General features: G+C 40.2%; 1 protein-coding gene across 2 annotated transcripts in view; it reads right to left on the reverse strand.

Moving 5' to 3' along the window:
* Nucleotides 1–22,909, reverse strand: part of NELL1 (neural EGFL like 1) — a 1,051,740-nt gene that overhangs the window by 648,034 nt on the left and 380,797 nt on the right. The window lies entirely within an intron of this gene.

A 22,909-nucleotide genomic window follows, 5' to 3' on the forward strand; every position in this document is an offset into this window, starting at 1 on the left:
TTCATATATTAACACATCCCTATCAAGATTAAAAAGAAATTTATGACAAGACAGTTTGCAGTAGGAAAACTGAAAAAAATGAACAAAAACAAAACTCTTGAAATAGAACAAAGGAAAAGACTACCTACAATGGAATGGCTGTTAAAAGGAGCACAGAATCTCACAACAGCAAGAAAAATCAGAATATGAAATGTTACATTTAAAGGTTTGAGAGATCACTGTCAACAGGAATTGCTAGCTAAAATACACTATTATATTCTCAAAAAAAAAAAAAAAAGGAAATGCAATCAAACTATTGTGCCAAATAGGTGTTTTTTGTTTTTTTTTTAATTTCCTCAAGCTTTAAAAGGTATGGAGACTAATAGATTTTAATCCCATATCCTATAAATCCATGACTTACTCATTATGCACAGAATTCCTGTACTAATTGACTCTTTGCTTTCTTGACTATCCAGAACATTCTTGACAATATTTTGATTAAGTATTAAAGAAGAATTATGGGACTTCCCTGGTGGTTCAGTGGTTAAAAATCCACCTGCCAATGCATGGGACACAAGTTCAATTCCTGATCCAGAAAGATAGATCCCATATGCCTCAGGGAAACTAAATCCACATGTGACAACTACTGAAGTCTGTGCCTCAAGCAGTGCTCCACAATAAGAGAAGCCACCTGAATGAAAAGCCCACATACGCAACTAGAGATTTGTTGTTGTTCACTCGCTAAGTCATGTCCAACTCTGTGACCCCATGAACTGCACCACGCCAGGCTTCCCCGTCTTTCTCTGTCTCCCTGAGTTTGCTCCAACACATGTCCATTGAGTCAGTGATGCCATCCAATCATCTCATCCTCTGTTGCCCCCTTCTTCTCTTGCCCTCAGTCTTTCCCAGCATCAGGATCTTTTTCAATGAATAGTGCCAGCTAATACAGAAAGCCCACACACAGCAATGATGACCCAGCACAACCAAAAATGAAGAAATAAATAAAGGTATTATAAACCAATATTTTCCCAAATACCTATGTATTCCAATCAATAAAGGACACATTATAAAACAATTGGGGGCTTCTCTTGTGGCTCAGATGCCAAAGAATCTACCTGCAATGCAGGAGGTTCCATCCCTGGGTTAGGAAGAGCCCCTGGAGAAGGGAATTGCAACCCATTCCAGTATTCTTACCTGGAGAATTACATGAACAGAGGAGCCTGATGGGCTATAGTCCATTGTATCACAAAGAATCAGACATGACTGAGTGACTAACACACACTATAAGACAATACACCCAAAAAACGTAGTTGTATATCAGAATTTGGGAGGGATGGATCCCAAGAATCTCTATTTTTAACAAATGCTGATGGTGCCTCCAATATAACTAGGCCAGTATCTGCTGTCAGACAACATTTGAGAACTCTTAGTATGAATGAAAAAAATTACTCTAAAAATCATGCAGTTCAGCAAGCTCAATATTTCCTATTCCTTTTCTGGGGGTCCTTTCCAATCTTATTTCTATCAAACTTTATACTAATATTTTGTTTCAGTCCTATGGACAATATGAACAAAATGTAATTTCACTAGTTTTCTCATAAAAGTTAGTAAGCCAAAACTGTAAGCATATGCTATGTCTCCAAACTGTTTCCAAACTTTCCTCTCTGTTTCCTTTGCAAATTCTTGAATTTTTTTTATCTCCTTTATCAAATTTGCTTTCAGGAAAGGATTAGATAAGTTTATTCACACTAACACAGAAACAGCAATATGGGGGCAACCTCAATTTCACTCTCTCAAATGCTAAATTCCATCTCATCAACAAATCCTATCAACATCATGATGTATCTATCCAAGAAGCCAACCACTTCTTGGACTTTTTCCACTAGAACTCTAATGAGGCCACCAGCCTCTTGTGCACAACTTTTATAATAGCATCATAATGGATTTTCTTGGTTTTGCCTTTGTCTGCCATCACTCTCTTCTCAATATACACCTCAGAATGACATTTGGAAGCTATAAATAAGCGTGTCATTCTTCTGCTGGAAACTCTTCAACGGCTTCCTGTCTTACTCAGAGTGAAATCCAAAGTCCTTACTTACAGTGGTCTACAAGGATCCCACACGATCCCCTCTACCACATGTTCCATCTATTACTACAGAACAACACCTTCTCTGACCAACCCATGTAAAACAGCACACACATGCTGTATCCCCCCATCATTTCTTCCTGCTCTACTACATTTCTTTTTCAGAGCACTTGTTATCTGACACATTACATGTATTACTGTCAGTCTCCCCCACAAGAAAATAAGCACCATGAGAGCAGCGATTTGTACTCCTTGATTTTGTTCCCTATAGTTTCCCAGTACCTGCCAGAGTGTCTGGTATGTGCTGCTGCTGCTGCTGCTGCTAAGTTGCTTCAGTTGTGCCTGACTCTGTGTGACCCTATAGACAGCAGCCCACCAAGCTTCTCTGTCCCTGGGATTCTCCAGGCAGAAATACTGGAGTGGGCTGCCATTTCCTTCTCCAATGCATGCATGCTAAGTTGCTTCAGGCGTGTCTGACTCTGTGTGACCCTGTGGACAGCAACCCACCAGGCTCCTCTGTCCACCAGATTCTCTAGGCAAGAATAGTAGAGTGGGCTGCCATTTCCTTCTCCCAGGTATGTGCAGTAGTCATTAAATAATTGTTGAATATAAATGATTGAACAAGAGGTAGTTTTTGTCACCTTTTAACAGGCATTTCTCTCCACCAACTGCCTGCTGGTTCTCCATCGACCCCAGATGGCCACCCTTCAGCACACTGGATTCCTCTCAGTCATGCTGGCTTCAGAATTTGTGGGGCCCAGTGCAAAATGAAAACACGGGGCCCCATGTCCAACATTACTACTAAGAATTTCAAGATGGCAAGAGCAGAGCATTAAATCAAAGGTGACGTCTTCCTAAAGGCAGGATGCTGTGTCTGCTAATCCAAGAAGCCAGCCTCCTTTCAGTTCCCTGTATCTACCACACTTGCCCTTCTCCTGGCCCTGCAGGCTGCCTGACCCACCTTCCCCTTCTCCCTAATGTAGAGGTCCCAGCCTGTCCCTCAGTGAGGTATTTTGAACTCCCTGTGTTAGATTAGACCCTCTTGCATTTCCATTGTGTATTACCTCTTTCATAACACCTTCACATTGTTGATATACCGTGTTGATTTTGGTCTTCTCTGCTGGCAGGTAATGTAGCTCCTGATGTATTATGTAACTGCATTCCTACCACAGGACCTAGAACCCAGTAGGTACCAATAATCCCTTGTTAAACTGACTAAAATGAGGAACAACTTGCTAGTTCTGGGATTTTAGATACTAGAAAGTGAGGTTTGCAAGGTATCTTGATCATCAGGGAACTCCCAGGCCATGTTAAAATTGGCTATGGTTGGAAGAGACTAGGACTCAAGCAGTCTATTGGGCACTTCTGCCTCAGGCCTAGGAAGGTGTGAACACAGGACAGAGTAAGTCATCAAAACTAATACAGCTTTGGGCAACCTTTGCAGTGACGCATGTAACAAGAAGACAAATAAGATGTTAAATTTAGGAAAATGAAAGCCTGAGAAGAAGACATATAAAAATCAACAGTATCCCCAAGTCATGTTGAACCTGGGACTGCCCTGGTGGCATCTTGATTAATACACAGGTGGGAGCCACAAGAGGCAGCCAGGCAGCAAGAGCTCCTTGGCAGTGATGGTGTCATGATTTAGTAAAGAGTGTCAAGGGGAAAGGCCCGCATAAAATTAACACAGGTGTCCCAACCAAAGCCCAATACATTGGGGTACCAAGCATGGTTTGAATTATAGACAAGAAACAAAGGTGAACTCCAGCCCCGGGAATTAGAGATACTCTTTGGCACTTAGAGAGTAACCATAACACTGAGAAAATAGGTGAAAACTAGGTATTCCATTTCAGAAACCTGACGCTAGAACATCAAGACCAATTCCAGATCCCAGCCACCAGCTGGTGCACACATGTTCAGACTACAGACTGAAGTCCTCAGGGTCCTCACCAATACAAACAAGCAGAAGGCAGAGCTAAAGCAAGTGGGCCTTCCAGGCTCCCACCCAGGTAAGTCCCAGAAAATTCATCTCATCAAGTAGATTCCAATCATTCTAAGTTTCCAACACCGCAATGTAACAGACACTTACTTAAATATCTCAATACTCATTCCCAATTCCTTCCTTGTCTATCTTCTACTAAAGAGTTTGAAAAAGGTGAAACAATCACTTTTCCAATATCCTTTGCAGCCAGGGGTGGCTGTGTGATACAATACTTCCCAGTGAGACAGAAGAGCTCGACTCTGAAGGCTTCAGGGAAAGTCTTTTCTATCCCCATTAAAGGCACAGACCTAGTTGCCACTTTTGCCTTCTTTCTACTTTGAACAGGAATGTGATGTCTGGAGCATGGAAGTCATCTTGCAACCATGAGGCAAGCATGAGGATTAAAACAAAACATGCTAAGGATGCAAGGAAGGAAAATAAGAGAGCCTAGATCCCTGACAGCATCATAGAACCAGCATGCTGACATCCTGCTATGTGAGAAAGAAAATTTAAAACACCTTATTAAACAACAAAAAAGCCACCTATGTAGCTTACCAGTTTTCTCTTGTCCATGGAACTCTCCAGGCAAGAATACTTGAGTGGGTAGCCAGGCATTCCCTTCTCCAGGGTATCAGCCCAACCCAGGAATCAAATTTGGATCTCCTGCATTGCAGGCAGATTCTTTACCATGTGAACCACCAGGGAAGCCCCCAAACATTCACTTACACCATCAATTCTGCAGTTACAGAAATCAATATATGCAACATTAGAGTATGTCTAAAATAGCATACAATGGGTAAGAGTCAGGCACTGGAGTCTGAATTCAAACTGAGTCTCACTCCGTATTAGTATGTGATCTTGAGCAAGTTTCTCAACCCCTCAATCCCTCTCACTCCCTAGGGTTTTTTCCCTAGGTTTTCAATGGAAAATAGAAATTATAATGGAACATCCATTACAGAGTGGGTGAAGGGTTAAAAAGAAAAACTAATAAGCTTTTAGAACAGTACCTAGAATATGTTAAGTGTTCAGTGTATACTGGTAATTACTATGATAGTGCTGAGAGAATAAAATTAAGATTCATGAAAAAAGACATCACTGCCAGCCCTTCCCTGTTTTTATTAGCCAGAGAGTAGTCCTACATTCTTTCCAATACAAACTACCCATAGCCTTCTCTTTTTGTATTACATAATCATTTTTTCTGTGTTAGCATCTAATTCATATATGCATTTCAAAATGGAGAGCGATGGAACATACATTGACTACTTAACACCAAGAGACTCTTCAAACCAAGATCATCTTTCCCAAAACAATCAAAACAACAGTGTCTACAACCTACTGCCTTGATGACTCAACCTCATTATTATCTTCCAGATTTCTTGGACAGTTGAAATAAGATAATGTAACCTTCACAGCATGGATTCATGGCTCACAAATCGATAATCCTATGAGCCTTGATGCAGCTGGCAGAATAGGATGCTTGCAGCTTGCTCAAAATCAAGGTATGTTAAACCCTAACAATAAACAAGTTAACAGTATTCACTTGCCAATACAAAATATCATGTTTCATCTATTTTATTCATGAACTTAACAGTCCTTTAAAAAGACCTAGTTACTTTTCTATTCTGTTATTTAACTACCAACAAATATCACTCCCCACACCAAGTATGAAAGGCTTCCAGTGTCTGTCTTCCACTACAAAAAATTAGTCAGAGGAACTGGAGACACTTCCATTTTCAGCAGTAAGGAAGAGTAAATGTCCTGATAACTGCCTATTTCATAACAATGAATAATGTCAGATAAAATATAACAAACCCATTTCATCAAATAAATATCTGAGCTTGCAAGAATAGAACACAATTTGCAGGCAGCAAAAGGAAGAGGGAGCTAAAAATCATAGATATGAGAGATTGATGACCAAATAACCATCAGGTTTTACTGTTCAGGCAAGAAGAATTAAGATTTTCACAAGATTAGAAACAAAATCCTTAAATAAAGATTGCAATCTTAAAGGATCATACATGAATTGGGGAAAGCATGGGCTAAAAATTCATCTGCCCAGCAGAAAAGGAAGACAGATCAGGAATGCACCTCTCTTGTATGTATAAAAATATACTCGAATTTGTTTAACCACAGGCCTATCCTGACAGTTACAGATCAAATCTATTCATCTTTGTAGCATAGGATAGATGTTATAGGCTAAACAGTAACACAAAGTGGCCTCAAATTAGTAGTTTCAAAGTGTACCTAGAAGAAGCAAAAAGTCCTGTGCTATCCAGCAAGGATACCACTAGCCATCTGTGACTAAATCAGATTTTTCTATTAAAATTTAAAGTTCAAGTTTTCAAATTAGCCACATTTCAAGTGCTCAACAGTCACATGTGACTAGTGGCTACCCTGCTGGACAGCAGACATAGAAAATATTTCCATCATTGCAGAAATTTCTATTGAAAAGTGCTGGTCTAAACAAGCACACTCTTAAGCCAGGCTTTGTAAGATTCCCATAGCCAACTGGTACTGAAAATGAGTTCACAATCCACAATTACCAAGAAAAAAAAAAAAAAAAAAAGGAGCAGGGTGATGGGGGGGGGGGCGGTGCGGAGAGGAAAAAGAAAAAAAACAAAAACAAGGAAACAAGGCACTGTGAGAGAAAGCAGCAAAATAACACTGGAATACGGCTAATAACAACTTTGGATAATAGAATTTTCCAATGTATATGACAAAATACATAAATTTTAAGTGCTTTTTTAACATTGAAAAAGCACTCAAAAATGTAACAAATTTAAAAGACGCTATCAAAAGGGGTCAGGGAGATTTTAAAAAGAATTAACTTCTAAAAATTTATATGTGTACATACATATATGTGATATATGTGTATGATCACTGAAATTATAAACTCAGTGACTAAAGAAAGAATCCATTCACAGGCAGATATCCTTTGGGGTGGGAGTACTAAGTACTAATTCTCTGGACCATCAGAGAATTCCTGGCCCCAGGGAATATTAACAGATATAACTAACCACCAAGAATGCAACACAGCACTTTTCACAGAAAGTATAGAAATAGGGTAAAGAGACATGAAAGGCAGAATGAGAAAATATAAGCAGAGTTGTAAGGGAGAGAAGTGAGAAAAAGTGAAAAAGAGCCAATTCTTAAACAGAAAAGCTGAATATTTTACAAATTTTATGATATTCACCAATTCTCAAATCTATTGCATTAATTACACAATTGTAATTACTTACATTGTAAATTAATATAATTTAACTGATACAGTACAATTAATCAATTTCTTCAGAATTACATAAAGAAATTCACACTGGGATAAATCATTTTTACAATGGAAAAAAATCATTATTTTATCATCGTTTATAAAAGAAATGGATCAATCTTTTTAAAACTTCAGATAACCAAAGGAAACAATAAGACTAAACAAAGCAGTCAGACTGACAAGCAACACCTACAAGAGAACACTGACGACCACAGCAGCAGACCCGGCCACATCAACAAAAGGGAAGCTGGGAGATTGTAGAATAATAGCTTTAAAATACAGAGAGAAAATAACTGACAACTTAGAATTAAATATAGAGGTAATTATTCAAGAATAAGATTGAAACAGTCATTTTCAAACAAAGAAAGACTAATATGTTTACCACTAATAGTTCTCACTGAGGAAATTTCTCATGGATACCCTCTGACAAAAGCAAAGTAAGCCAGAACAAAAGACGGACAGGAAGGCAAGAATGGTGAACAAAGATCTCGTGGATAAATCACATCAACAATAGCTAGGCAATATAATTAGTTAAGGTAATAACCAAACAAAATAGAACTACAATTCTGAAAAAGGTAGCATGAAAGAGACTGTTGGACTTCAAGCATTCTATGCATGGTCTATTCAGAAGAAGGACAAAAATACTAATGTTAGATTTTGTGATGCTCAGTTTGGATGTTAAAACTTTAAGGATAACAACCAGAAATAGAGAAATAAAATGGACAATGTCAAAGTCAGTGAAGTAATAAACACATACTAGGAATGATAATAGAGAAGGCAATGGCACCCCACTCCAGTACTCTTGCCTGGAAAATCCCATGGATGGGGGAGCCTGGTAGGCTGCAGTCCATAGGGTCGCTAAGGGTCGGACATGATGGAGCAACTTCACTTTCACTTTTCACTTTCATGCATTGGAGAAGAAAATGGCAACCCACTCCAGTGTTCTTGCCTGGAGAGTCCCAGGGACGGCGGAGCCTGGTGGGCTGCTGTCTATGGGGTCACACAGAGTCGGACACGACTGAAGTGACTTAGCAGCAGTAGCAGCAGGAATGATAAAAACCTAATTCTGAAGAGTAACTTTTTAAGGAGACGGAGAGGCCATGTCAGTGGAGTGGTACAATGCCTCAAGTAAGTCTTGTAATTTCTAAAATGGATGTTGGTCGCATGGTTACTTCTTTTAATTTTGTGTCTTTTCACTTGTCTAAAATACTTAATTAAAAATATTGTAAAGTAATTAGCCTCCAATTAGAATAAATAAATTAAAAAGACAACATTGTAAATCAACTAGACAATAATAAAAATTTTTAAATAAATAAAAATATGCCTCAATTAAAAAATAGCTGCTGTGCAAAGTAATATTAATAAAAACCTCACAAGAAGAAAGTTCTTTAAAGTACTACTATTCTCCCTGCCTCATTTGATCTTCACAACAACTGGAAAGGGAAAGTAAGATGAGTTTCATATTCTGCATTTTGCAAGTAAAGTGAAGTGAAAGTCGCTCAGTCATGTGTGACTCTTTGCGCAGTCCATGAAATTCTCCAGGCCAGCATACTGGAGTGGGTAGCCTTTCCCTTCTCCAGGGGATCTTTCCAACCCAGAGATTGAACCCAGGTCTCCTGCATTGCAGGCAGAATCTTTTCTAGCTGAGCCACAAGAGAAGCCCCCATTTTGCAAATAAGAAATCAAGAATGACCAGAGCAGTGAATCCCTTTCCCAATGACACACACCCAAGACGTGGCAGAACCTGTCCTCAAACTCATTATTTTCAACCGTAATTCAGTGTCTACCCAGAACACAAGGCTACCTGGCACCTGTCAAAAAATTTAAAGAATGTTTTATAGAATTAGCAAGTTCCACAGAAATTGTGTTTTACATAAAAAAAAAATTCTGACTATTAACATAAGAATATAGTCAAAGGGAATTTAAACAAGTCTTATGTACAGGGATCTTCACTGAAGCATATTTATAAAAGTGAAAATTGAAAATGACCTAAATATCTCACAATATAGAACTGCAGAGAATGGTATATCTGTGCAATGCAATGCTGCACAGTCATTATAGATTATTTTCTTTCTATAAAAGAATATTTATATCTTAGGAAAATGCTAGTAATATTAAGGGGAAATATGGTATTAAAACTATAAATCCATTTTATTCAACTATAGATGTTGATATAAAAACTAGCAATAATGATATATTATGTGTATTGAAAGCCTAGACATAAATGTACCAAAACATGAACAGTAATTATATCTATGGTGGAGGGGCTGAAATCATTGATGATCTTTATCTTCATTCTCTAAACTGAACACATATTGCCGCTCTAAACTGAGCAAAATAAAATTGACAAATACATTTTAGAACTCCCTATTTACAAAAGTATCAGCAACATTAAATATCTTATTCCCCGCCAGAGTTAAACAGTGAAAAGTTAACATGCTAAGAGAAACAGAAACTCAAAGAAAATAAAACAGATCAAAGATGAGGATAAAGCATTTCTGAAATTGAATCATATGAGGTCAGAGCCTGGTTCTCATTATCACTGGGTCCTAAACAAATAGGTTAAGTAGGCTCAGATACATAACTTAAAACCAATCACAGAAGACTCCAATCCCCCAAGTTTCTGGTTAACAACACTATTAGCTGAATATCAAAAAGCCTACCCTCGCAAAAGGCACTCCAGGCAAGTCACTTTCTCTCTAACAGTTGTCTGTGCCACTGAAAGATCCAATGGTATCTCAAAAAGGGCAAACCACCCAACCACAGAGGTATATCATATCTTCTAATTGTGAGAGGGCTGTAACCCAAACTAGGACACATTAGGGACCCTTCCTAACCATCTACAGTTCCTAAATCCAGGCATGCATAACAGTTTTCTTATAGAAGACGTCTGTTCAACAGTCTCTTCTGCTGACTCCTAAAGAAATATGTAATATAATTTTAAAGTTCAATTCACAAGCCAACATCCAATATTACAGGCTGTCACTTCCCCAAACGTGTGTGTACCCATCATCTAATATATTGTGATGAGCTTCTGATCACTTCGTTTAGTTCTGTACTGGCAATCTCTCAAGTACCTCTTCAGCAGGTCACTAGAGGTCTTGCTGAGGATGGAGAAATTTTAAGATCTTCAATCCTGTTTTCAGGTATAATGTCCCTGCCATCAAAATAAAAACGGTTAACGGTTTTTCCATTCTTCTTCTGTTAGAGAAGTGGTGAATGGAGAGGGGAATGAAAGCTGGAAGCTAATATATTAGGTGATTCCTCCCTTTATTTAAATCAAACGTCCTTCCCATATCCTTTATTCAAGCCCTCTCCTGTTGCCTTCTTCCTCACCTGCTTCCCTTTGGCACTGCAAGCCTGAATCTAAGATTCATGATTCAGGGGAAAAAAAAAATAAGTTTGGAACTCAGAAGAATCAGATGAATCTAGGTGAAGTCATTAGAGTCAAGTTTCCAGAGACAGCCCTGGAAGGTCAGGCTCTTGCCCCGGGACTCAGATCTCAATTAGGCTTTCCTGGTGCCTTTGGGGAGTCACAGTGATGGTGGTGGTGATAATGATGATGAGACAGAGGAGGAAGATGTAGAGAAAGAATTGATATGAGCTGGGAAAGTCAGCGAAGATTAACCTCTGAAACAAAACACATTTGTTACACAAACGTCAAAGTGATAAAAATACACCTGTGTCAAAGAAAGACAGTAAGACCGTTAAATTAAGCTTAACTTTGGCATTTATGGAAGACAAAACCCTTGTCTCTACCACCTTCAGTGAATGTCAGGGAGGTAAAACACAGCAAGCACATCCCTGACATCCAAATAAGATATTTATGGGGAAGCAAATGGTTCTGTACTTCAGTGCTCCATTTCTGAAACATTTAAGTCAACACTTACAAATATACACATGATCAGAGGATGAGAAAGGAACATTAGCTTGCTCAGGTGATTCTAACTTAACCTGTGTTGCACTAACCCAGGGAGGGAATCTATTTTCTATCAGATAAGAACTCATAAGAGGTAGAGAGCAAAGTGGGTGGGGGGAGGCAAAATGTTCAGGGCAACATATTAAAGATAATAACTTGAGAGCTTTTTAATTTAAGAAAGAGCAACTGTCCAACTAATTTGTTTTTAAAATAAATCACTGGAACACACAATTCCTCAATAAACATTTTAGACATCACAAAATATACCCCATTCATGCTCTGGCCAAAGAGAGAAATAAGAAAAGTAGAGGGGGGAAAGTGGAGAAAAATATAAATCAAAGAAGAAGGAAAAAGGAAAAAAAGGTAGAGTGTGTGGATACAAAAGAGAGGGAAGAAGAAAGGATTGTAGAGAGAGAAAAGAAGAGCAGAATAGAATCAGACTGGGGGTAGACTCAGTTGGTAGTCAGGTAAATATATTAATTAATTAAAACTGGTTTTTTCAATCCCAGCTTTTCATCATGTGGACACTCCCTGTTATTACTGCCCTTTGAAATGCTGATTAGGTCTTCAGCATGGAGTCATTCATTTAAAGCCCCTGTGTTCCCCAAAGGTTTTTTTTGTTTGGTTGGTTGCTTTGTTTTTTCTGTTTGGTTTGCTTTTGTTTCTTTTGGCTCTGAATGGGCCATATTTCCTCTGGCCAAAGTACTCCAGGAAATCTGCAGAAGGAAATGGTTCTCTTAGCACCAAGACCAGAGGTTGCCTAAAGCTGTAGTTCTAAATCCTGGCCACATGTTAGAATCACAGGGAGAGCCTTAAAAAAAAAAAAAAAAAATCAGTTCCCAAATAAAATACTGATGTTCCTGTCTGCTCTGAGCTAATTAAACCAGAATCTCCAAAGAAAAGTCTCCAACAGGAAAATCTTATGTGCTGGGTGAAAAACATTTTTCTATCCCCTCAAGAATGTATTCGTATCAGGGCTTCTAGAGTATGTGGACATACACTCTAGATTTTATAATTATAAAATTATATGTATATATATAGTGTGCGTGTGTGTTAGTCACTAAGTCGTGTCTGACCCTTTGTGACTCCATGGGCTGTAGCTGCCAGGCTCCTCTGTTCATGGAATGCTCCAGGAAAGAATACTGGAGTGGGTTACCATTTCCTTCTCCAGGGGATCTCCAGGGGATGACCTGGGCATCAAACCTGGGTATTCTGCATTGCAGGCAGATTCTTTACTATCTGAGCCACCACAGAAGCCCAGTTCTGCAAAGTATCAATGAGTTTCTAAGCACCAAGTTCCGAGGCATGTGTTTCTCTGCAGAGATTTATCTACCTGATTTTTGTAACATGTGTGCAAGAGGAGCCAGCCCACTGAGAAAGCTAAGCTGCAGCAGGAATTGTGCATTCAATGACCCCTGAAGTACAGCTCGGCTTCACCCCCTCTTGTGCAGCACTGACTCGCCCACATCAGCAGCTCAGCACCTTCCAATGCCTTTTATCTGCTCATCTTTGTCCACCACATGAACTGGTCCAGAAAAAATGCTATGGTTTCAAGGGAACTAAACTGCATCTTACTAAAAATCCAAACAAATAAGTCTTTTCGGAACTGTAAACCGTAAGAAAATTACTGCTGGGGGAGTGTGTAACTTCCTCAGTTCTGTCTTGTCTCAACAAAAATTTAAAGCAAAAGACAGACAAGTGTTACAACCCCATGCAATTTCCTCAGACGGATCAGTTTACAGCTCCATGTTACAGCTCACTTTTATTTACAAAGCAAAGGAATATACATACTCAAGGTGTGAGGGCGGGCCAACCCAAAAGACATGAAGAGAAGAGGAGTCTCAATCCTCCTAGGCTTCCTCCTTTTATACATTTGTCTCCTCACCCCGCCCCACCATGAGCCTGCCCTGTGTAAACTGGTCTATCCAGGAGGGCTGTTTGTTTTATCTGAAGTCCTCACTCTGGTCCTGGGATCTTCCTTTGTTCTATTTTTGTGGGCTTTTCCCTTCTTTGTCTTTTGCTGCTGCTGCTGCTGCTAAGTCGCTTCAGTCGTGTCCGACTCTGTGCGACCCCATAGATGGCAGCCCACCAGGCTCCCCCATCCCTGGGATTCTCCAGGCAAGAACACTGGAGTGGGGTGCCATTTCCTTCTCCATCTTTGTCTTTTAGCCACCGCCACTCTGGACTCCTTTTTCCTATTCTCAATGGCACCCCACTCCAGTACTCTTGCCTGGAAAGTTCCATGGATGGAGGAGCCTGGTAGGCTGCAATCCATGGGGTCGCTAAGGGTCGGACACGACTGAGCAACTTCACTTTCACGCATTGGAGAAGGAAATGGCAACCCACTCCAGTATTCTTGCCTGGAGAATCCCAGGGATGGGGAAGCCTGGTGGGCTGCCATCTTTGGGGTCGCACAGAGTCGTGGACATGACTGAAGCAACTTAGCAGCAGCAACAGCAGCAACTACCTAACAAAACTGACCTTCTGTCTTCTGGTTCCATTGGAAGAATCCCAGAACCTGAGAGGTGGTTATCCCTAAGACAACCCAGTTCTGAGAGTATTTGCACATACTCCATGGGCATCTTTAAGTGTTAACAGTAGAGTGGAGGAATAAACAGACATGAAGATCAATATCAACTCTGGCCTGGGGTGAATCTTCTCAACAGAGGACATGTGAGAATGGACTTCATTCCATCACGTATTCCTTTATTCTGCAGTTTGGAATTTAGTTTGGTTTACTTTGGTTAATAGTTATGAGTACTTTGCTCCCTGCTAATATAAGACATGGTCTCTGCCCTGCAAGAGCTGAAAAACTAAGTAGAAATAAACAGAAATAGAGAGGAAATAGCTAAGTCAGGCTTTCCCAAAGTAATAATGAGAGCTTTTTGAGCTTCAACTGGAGAAGTCCTATGAGGCTGGCCAGCGGGACAGTGCTCTCTGACATGGTGAATTACTGCCTTGTAAGAACTAAACCAATGGGCATAATATTTTTCCTACAAACGTCATTTAAAATAAATGTTGATCCTACACCTTCCCCTCACCCACTCCCTTGTGCTCCTTTATGAAAAGAAAAATATCACTAGCATTGATTCTCCTACCTTCCTCCAAAGAACACTTGTTAATCCTTGGCATAACACTGAGAAGGGGCATGTTACAGCCCACCAGAAGAAAATGACCCACAGGACTAATAGCACCTGTTATTCTAAGAAAGGGAAGGACAGCGATGCAGGCTGGCATACAAAAACAAGCAGGATGTAATTATTTAGAGCAGGGGTCTTCAGGTGAAGCAGACCCATTGTCTTCACTTAGCCGTCTGACCTTGAGCAGGATATTTAATCTCTCTGAGCTTGGGTTTCTCCTCTGTCAAGTATGTATGAGATTATTTAGTTCAAAGGAGCACAGTAGATACTTTATAATTTAATAATGAATATAAAATACTCAATACAATGCCTGACACAAAATAAATGCACAATTGATTCGCTCATGTAAGAAATATTTATAGAGTATCTAGAAGGTGCCAGGTAGTGTTCTAGGGGCTGGGACTCGCAGCATACTACTACTACTACTAAGTCGCTTCAGTCATGTCTGACTCTGTGTGACCCCAGAGACGGCAGCCCATCAGGCTCCCCCGTCCCTGGGATTCTCCAGGCAAGAACACTGGAGTGGGTTGCCATTTCCTTCTCCAATGCATGAAAGTGAAAAGTGAAAGTGAAGTTGCTCAGTCATGTCCAACTCCTAGCAACCCCATGGACTGCAGCCTACCAGGCTCCTCTGTCCATGGGATTTTCCAGGCAAGAGTACTGGAGTGAGGTGCCATTGCCTTCTCCAGACTCGCAGCATAATAGACCAAATTCCTGCCCCCGTGTTGCTTACCATCTACTGTTCAGGGGTAGATGTTTTAGATGGTGATCATTGCTATAGGGAAAATGAACATAGAGAAAGATGACAGGGAGTGGGGATGACATGCAATGTGAAATAGACCTTTCTGATTTGATAGCATGTGAGGGGAAAAAACCTGAAGAGCAACAGGAATGAGTCATACAGAGGAAACAACCATTTCCAAGGCCCAGAGTGAGATGCTTATCTGGTCTATTTGCACATCAGCAAAGAGGTCTGACTAGCAGGAAGAGAAAAATGGTGGGGGGAGACGAGGAGGACATGAGATTTAGGCAGTAAGGTGTGAGTGACTAGGTAGGGCTTTGAAGCTTGGCTTTTGCACTGAGTGAATTAAATGCTGCTGAAGAGGTCTGGAACAAGTGACACTACCTGATTTAGACTCTACCAGGACGGTGGCTCAGAGGTTAAAGCATCTGTTTTAACCTGGGTCGGAAGATCCCCTGAAGAAGGAAATGGCAACCCACTCCAGTATTCTTGCCTGGAGAATCCCATGGACAGAGGAGCTTGGTGGGCTACAGTCCAGGGGTCACAAAGAGTCGGACAGGACTGAGCAACTTCACTTTAACTTTCAGGATCCCATTAGCACCGATATACAGAAGAGATTGGGCAGGTATGTAAGAGCAGAGACTCAAAGAGGGGAGTGAAGAGACTACTGCAATCAGACAGGTGAGAGTTAGAGGTGACTCAGACCAGATAATGATGGGAAAGACAGTGAGATGTGGTCTGATAGATTCTGGATTTTGAAGATTTAGGTGACAAGTTTTGCTACTGAGTTAAATGGACAATGTGAGAAGAATGATTCCTGAGGTTTTAGCCTGAGCAGTTGTAATCATGGCCTCTAATTGGGAAAGACTGATGGAGAAGCAGGTTGGGAAAGACAAGCTGTAGGGAATACAGGAAGTTCAGCTTTGGATACATGTTGTATGTGTATTCTGCACACCAAGTCGAAATAGAAAATAAGCAGTAAAATATGTGAATCTAGGATGGAGAGGCAGGTCTGGATTTGGATGTAAATGTGGGCATTGTTAGTATAAAGATGATATTTAAAACCAGGGATAAGATCACTAAGGACATGAGCAAAAACAGAAAGCCAAGTTGATGAAGAGAGGCCTGAGAGCTTCAATGTTCAGAATTCAGGAAGGTAAAGAAGAGCCAGCAAAGGAGACTACAGAATTAGCCAATAAGGACAAGCAGGGGATATATATGTAACCTAAACTTCCCTTAAGCTTATTCACCTAATTATGCACACCACCATGTAACTATCCATCTGGTATGGCAAAACAGTTATCAGAACATGAAATTTAAAATGAGACAAACCTGGATTCAATCCCAGAGTCTTCTGTTAACTAGGATAGACCTTTAAGCTTGCTGAGTCTCTAGTTCGTTGACTATGAAGTGAAGAGACCACCACCAACTTCTCAGGCTTATGAGGAAAAAAGGAGATTTTGAATACAGAGTATAGAGCTGGGTAACCCAGATGCCCAATGAAGAACGGCTACACCACATGTAAATCATTGAAGTTAGAACACTCTCTCATACCATACACAAAAATAAATTCAAAAAGGCTTAAAGACTTAAATGTAAGATAGGATACTGTAAAACTCCTAGAAGAAAATGTAGGCAAAACACTGACATAAATCGTAGCAACAGATTATTAGGTCAGTCCCCCAAGGCAATAGAAATAAAAGCGAATATAAACAAATGGGACCTACTCAAACTGACAAGAGTTGGACAGCAAAGGAAATCATAAATAAAAAGACAACCTATGGACTGGGATAAAATACTATTAGTAGTAAAAAATGTAACTGACAAAGGATTAATTTCCAAAATAAACAAACATTTCATACAACTCAAAGAAAAAACCCAAGCAAAACATAAGCGGAAGACCTATCCTGACATTTCTCCAAAGAAGACATGCATATGGCCAAGAGGCACATGAAAAGATGCCCAACTTTGCTAATTATCAGAGAAATTCAAATAAAAACTAAAATGAAGTACCATCTCACACCTGTCAGAATAGCCATCATTGAAAAGCCTACAAATATTAAATATTGGACAGGGTATGGAGAAAAGGGAACTCTCCCATATCGCTGGTGGCAATGTAAACTGGTACAACCACTAAGGAAAACAGTACAGAGAGGTTCCTTTAAAATCTATTTCCATATGATCCATCAATCCCACTCCTGGGCATGCATTCAGAGAAAAGTTGGAACAGATGCACGCACTCCAATGTTCATAGCAGCACTAGTCACAATAGTCAAGATATGGAAGCAAGCTAAGTGACCACCAACAGAGGAACAAATAAAGATGTGAAATAAATATACACATACATGTATGTATACACACATACACATATGTAGTGGACTACTCGGCCATAAAAAATAATAAAATAATGCCATTTGCAGTGACATGGATGGACCTAAAGATTATCATACTAAGTAAAGTAAATCAGACAAAGACAAATAGCAGGTAATACCATTGCATGGAGAAACAGAATCATAGACATAGAAAACAAAACTATGGTCACCAAACGGAAGGGGGGTGGTAATTAGGAGTTTGGGGTTATCAGATACAAGCTACTACATATAAAATCAAGAAGGTTCCACTCTTTCAGTTCAGTTCTGTCGCTCAGTCGTGTCCGACTCTGTGACCTCATGGACTGCAGCGCACCAGGCATCCCTGTCCATCACCAACTCCCGGAGTTTACTCAAACTCAACTCCATTAAGTCGGTGATGCCTCCAACCATCTCATCCTCTGTCACCCCCTTCTCCTCCTGCCCTCAATCTTTCCCAGTGTCAGGGTCTTTTCAAATGAGTCAGCTCTTTGCATCAGGTGGCCAAAGTATTGGAGTTTCAGCTTCAACATCAGTCCTTCCAATGAACACCCAGGACTGATCTCCTTTAGGGATGGACTGGCTCGATCTCTTTACAGTCCAAGGGGCTCTCAAGAGTCTTCTCCAACACCACAGTTCAAAAGCATCAATTCTTCTGCACTTTCTTTATGGTCCAAACTCTCACATCCATACATGACCACTGGAAAAACCATAGGTTTGACTAGATGGACCTTTGTTGGCAAAGTAATGTCTCTGCTTGTGAATATGCTGTCTAGGTTGGTCATAACTTTCCTTCCAAGGAGTAAGTGTCTTTTAATTTCATGGCTGCAGTCACCATCTGCAGTGATTTTGGAGCCCAGAAAAATAGTCTGACACTGTTTCCACTGTTTCCCCATCTATTTACCATGAAGTGATGGGACCAGATGCCATGATCATAGTTTTCTGAATGTTGAGTTTTAAGCCAATATTTTTACTCTCTTTCACTTTCATCAAGAGGCTCTTTAGTTCTTCTTCACTTTCTGCCATAAGGGGGTGTCATCTGCATATCTGAGGTTATTGATATTTCTCCCGGCAATCTTGATTGCCAGAAAGCTGGAAAGCTTGTGCTTCATCCACCCCAGTGTTTCTCATGATGTACTCTACATATAAGTTAAATAAGCAGGGTGACAATATACAGCCTTGACATACTCCTTTTCCTATTTGGAACCAGTCTGTTGTTCCATGTCCACTCTTTAGCACATAGAATGATATTCAGTATCCCATAATATACCATAATGGAAAAGATAACAAAAGAATGGCTACACTTTCTGAAACTATTATTCATTAAGTACTTTTCCAACACTTACAAGGGATGCAAATAGTACCATGTCAGGTAGAATAAAATCTAGCAGGATAAAAGATAACAGGAATTTAAAAAAATAATATAGAAAGCATGGTCCCTAAGACAGGCTCTTTGAAAGAAGTGAACTTTTCTATCTGATTTATACAATCATCTTAACAAGTGGGACAAGGATGGCACTCAAATGTTTCATGAATGAATGAATGAGAGACTGATGTGAAGAAACACTTTGAGTTTGTGGCAGAGAGAGATCACTGGGAGTTGAAATGGAAAGAGAGCCCTTCATTAGTGACATGGCAAAAAAGTTTCAGGTGAATTTTCCCCATTGAATCAAAATTTACATAAAACAGCCAAATGAAAGGAGAAAAAGAAGAGGCTGGATTATCAAAAACTATACCACTGGGATTACTGAGTAAACCTTGGAACCTACACAGACAATCCTATTGCCTTGTTAAGTTTTGTTTTAGGGAAGTTTGTTTCACTTCACATTTATCAGTCACAGAATGCAATCTTTTGTCCTCAAAAACAATAAAAATAAAAGTGAGCTCTAACTTGTACCACTCTTGCAAGCAATTTATATTCAGTTACTCCTCAAAAGACTGTTCTAAGGTAGATATTATGATTTCTACTTGATTGATGAAGAAGTTAGGAGGATACAATTCTAATTAATTCTACCAAGTGGCAGAGCTAGGACTTGCACTTCCACTCCAGAACTGACCCCTTCACCATTACAGTGTGTCCTGTAGAGACCATATGCATCCACAGATCCAAACACTGACAAGCATTGGACCTGTTAGGAAAGGAAAGCCATGGAGCAGAGAATTTAGTCAAATTAATGATAAACATCATAATCAATATCATTCCCTTCCTGAGTTGATGTTACATGCAGCCATTCTTCTAAGTCAGTATCATAGCTCAGGTATTTGTAAATGAACAAAATACACACATTCCCAAAGTATCCAAATCTGAGTGAAACTGGAAGTGCTTGTTCTTACTCTGGAACATCAAAACTTCTCTTGGTCTTTTTTCTTCTCTCTAAATGATGGGAATTTTTACTAGTTTTGAGAACTCAATAGCCATCTTTATTTGCAAGAAGGCTTTTGAAAAACATTGGCACCTGTTTTGGTAGAGCAGCTTCTATGCAATGCTGCACTGCCTTAGAGCAAGGCTGAGTGATTATTAATATATGTACAAAATAAAAATAAAACAAAATGTGGTGTACTAAAACCCGAAGCAACTGAGCAGAAAGTCAAAAACGTCTGTTTTCCCCAGAGTGATGAATCTGATCAAAGACACCGTACCAGCCACCTGTGCCCATGCAACTGGGAGATGGAGGTGAGAGTGAGCAAGCACCATGCATTGTTTTTATTAGCATGTTTCCTGGTTCATTATATCTCAGGTAATGATCCATGGGCCCAGCAGGGTTGCAGATTGCCGATATTCAAAGTCTTAACACTCAGAACAAGTTTTTCTAGGTAGGGAGTATTTTTTCCCACTGGCCTATTCAATCTGCAATCTTATAGCCTTAAAAAAATAAACGAGCAGCATCAGATATTTTCTGACTTGCAAAGTGATATGTGTGCATGGCAGAACATTTGGAAAATACAAAAAACACCAACAAGTGATATAAGAGTCACCCATACTGCCACTCCCCAGGATAACCTCTTAGATTCACAGAATTTAAAAATAAAAGTACAAGTGAAACTAGCACCAGAAACTTGGAGGGAAGACAGGGTTGTGGTTGAGTGTGTGTGTGTGTGTGTGTGTGTGTGTGTGTGTGTGTGTGTGTGTGTCAGTGCTCAGTCTTGCCTGACTCTTTGCGACCCCGTGGACAGGAGCCCACCAGATCTCTCTGCACATGGAATTTCCCAGGAAAGAATACTGGAGTGGGTTGCCATTTCTTTCTCCAGGGGATCTTCCCGACCTAGGGATCAAACCTGCATCTCTTGCATCTCCTGCTCTGGCAGGCTGATTCTTTACCACTCTGGGAAGTCCTTCTTTTATTGTTCTTTTAACTTTGCTATAAAGTCATTTTGTGAGTCTTTATTTTACGGGAAAAAAGATATTAGGGCTCAGTTACAATTCTTTTCATAGTGAGAAAATTAAGGTTTAAAGAACAAGAATGATTGCTTAGAACCACACAGCTGCTAGTCTGAACAGAACTAGAACTGCAAGGTTTCCCACACGAGGCTTGGCCCTCTCCATACTCAGCTCTCCACAGTGGAATCCCACCATTATATTATTAATGGCTTTGGGTCTTCATGGCTTTGGGTCTTCATGGCCTTTTGCTTTTCAACAGTGCCCTATAAATTTGGAATATCCTAGGAAGGGAGGAAGAGTTTGCGGTATGGATTACAAAATTTCAGTGAGTATTCTTTCCAGATGCAGCCCATCAAGGGAGCCAAAACCCTGACAAGTAACCCTCCACAGCACCACTCAGCCCAGGATGCTACTCGCCCATCACAGCCTGGAGGAGTCTGCCTGCTTTCCTTTATGTCTTGACCTCTACCACCCTCCTGTCTTCTCTTAGAATTAATATTAACCATATCAACAATTTTTGAGTGAGTACTATAAACCAGGTGCCATAGTACATATACATCATCTCATTTAACACTTCAGTTCAGTTGCTCAGTCATGTCCAACTCTTTGTGACCCCATGAACTGCAGCCTGCCATGTTCCCCTGTCCATCACCAATGCCTGGAGCTTGCTCAAACTCATGTCCATCGAGTCAGTGATGCTATCCAATCATCTCATCCTCTGTCATCCCCTTCTCCTCCTGCCTTCAATCTCTTCCAGCATCAGGGTCTTTTCCAATGAGTCAGTTCTTTGCATCAGGTAGCCAAAGTATTTGGAACTTCAGCATCAGTCCTTCCAATGAATATTCAGGAATGATTTCCTTCAGGATGGACTGGTTGGATCTCCTTGCAGTCCAAGGGACTCTCAAGAGTCTTCTCCAACACCACAGTTCAAAAGCATCAGTTCTTTGGCGTTCAGCCTTCTTCACAGTCCAACTCTCACATCCATACATGACTACTGGAAAAACCATAGCCTTGACTAGACTGACTTTTGTTGGCAAAATAATGTCTCTGCTTTTGAATATGCTATCTAGGTTGGTCATAGCTTTTCTTCCAAGGAGCAAGTGTCTTTTCATATCATGGCTACAGTCATGACCTCCAGTGATTTTGGAGCCCAAGCAAAGAAAGTCTATCACTGTTTCCATTGTTTCCCCATCTATTTGCCATGGAATGATGGGGCCAGATGCCATGATCTTTGTTTTTTGAATGTTGAGTTTTAAGCCAGCTTTTTCACTCTCTTCTTTCACTTTCATCAAGAGACTCTTCAGTTCCTCTTCACTTTCTGCCATAAGGGTGGTGTCATCTGCATATCTGAGGTTATTGATATTTCTCCTGGCAATCTTGATTCCAGCTTGTGCTTCATCCAGCCTGGCATTTCACATGATTTACTCTGCATATAAGTTAAATAAGCCAGGGTTACAATATACAGCCTTGACGTACTCCTTTTCCTATTTGGAACCAGTCCATTGTTCCATGTCTGGTTCTAACTGTTGCTTCTTGACCTGCATACAGACTTCTCAGGAGGTAGGCAAGGTCATCTGGTATTCCCATCTCTTTAAGAATTTTACAAAGTTTGTTGTGATCCACACAGTCAAAGGCTTTGGTGTAGTCAGTAAAGCAAAATTAAATGTTTTTCTGGAACTCTCTTGCTTTTCCTATGATCCAAAGTCTACTGGCAATTTGAACTCTGATTCCTCTGCCTCTTCTAAATCCAGCTTGAACACTGGAAGCTCTCAGTTCACATACTATTGAAGCCTTGCTTGGAGAATTGCTAGTGTGTGAGTGAGTACAATTGTGCATTAGTTTGAACACTTTTGCCATTGCCTTTCTTTGGAACTGGAATGAAAACTGACCTTTTCCATTCCTGTGGCCACTGCTGAGTTTTCCAAATTTGTTGGCATATTAAGCGCAGCACTTTAACAGCATTATCTTTTAGAACTTGAAACAGTTCAGCTGGAATTCCATTACCTCCACTAGCTTTGTTCGTAGTGATACTTCCTAAGGCGCACCTGACTTCAGACTCCAGGATGTCAG

Source organism: Bos javanicus, chromosome 29 (genome assembly GCF_032452875.1).
Source record: "Bos javanicus breed banteng chromosome 29, ARS-OSU_banteng_1.0, whole genome shotgun sequence".
Taxonomy (NCBI): domain Eukaryota; kingdom Metazoa; phylum Chordata; class Mammalia; order Artiodactyla; family Bovidae; genus Bos; species Bos javanicus.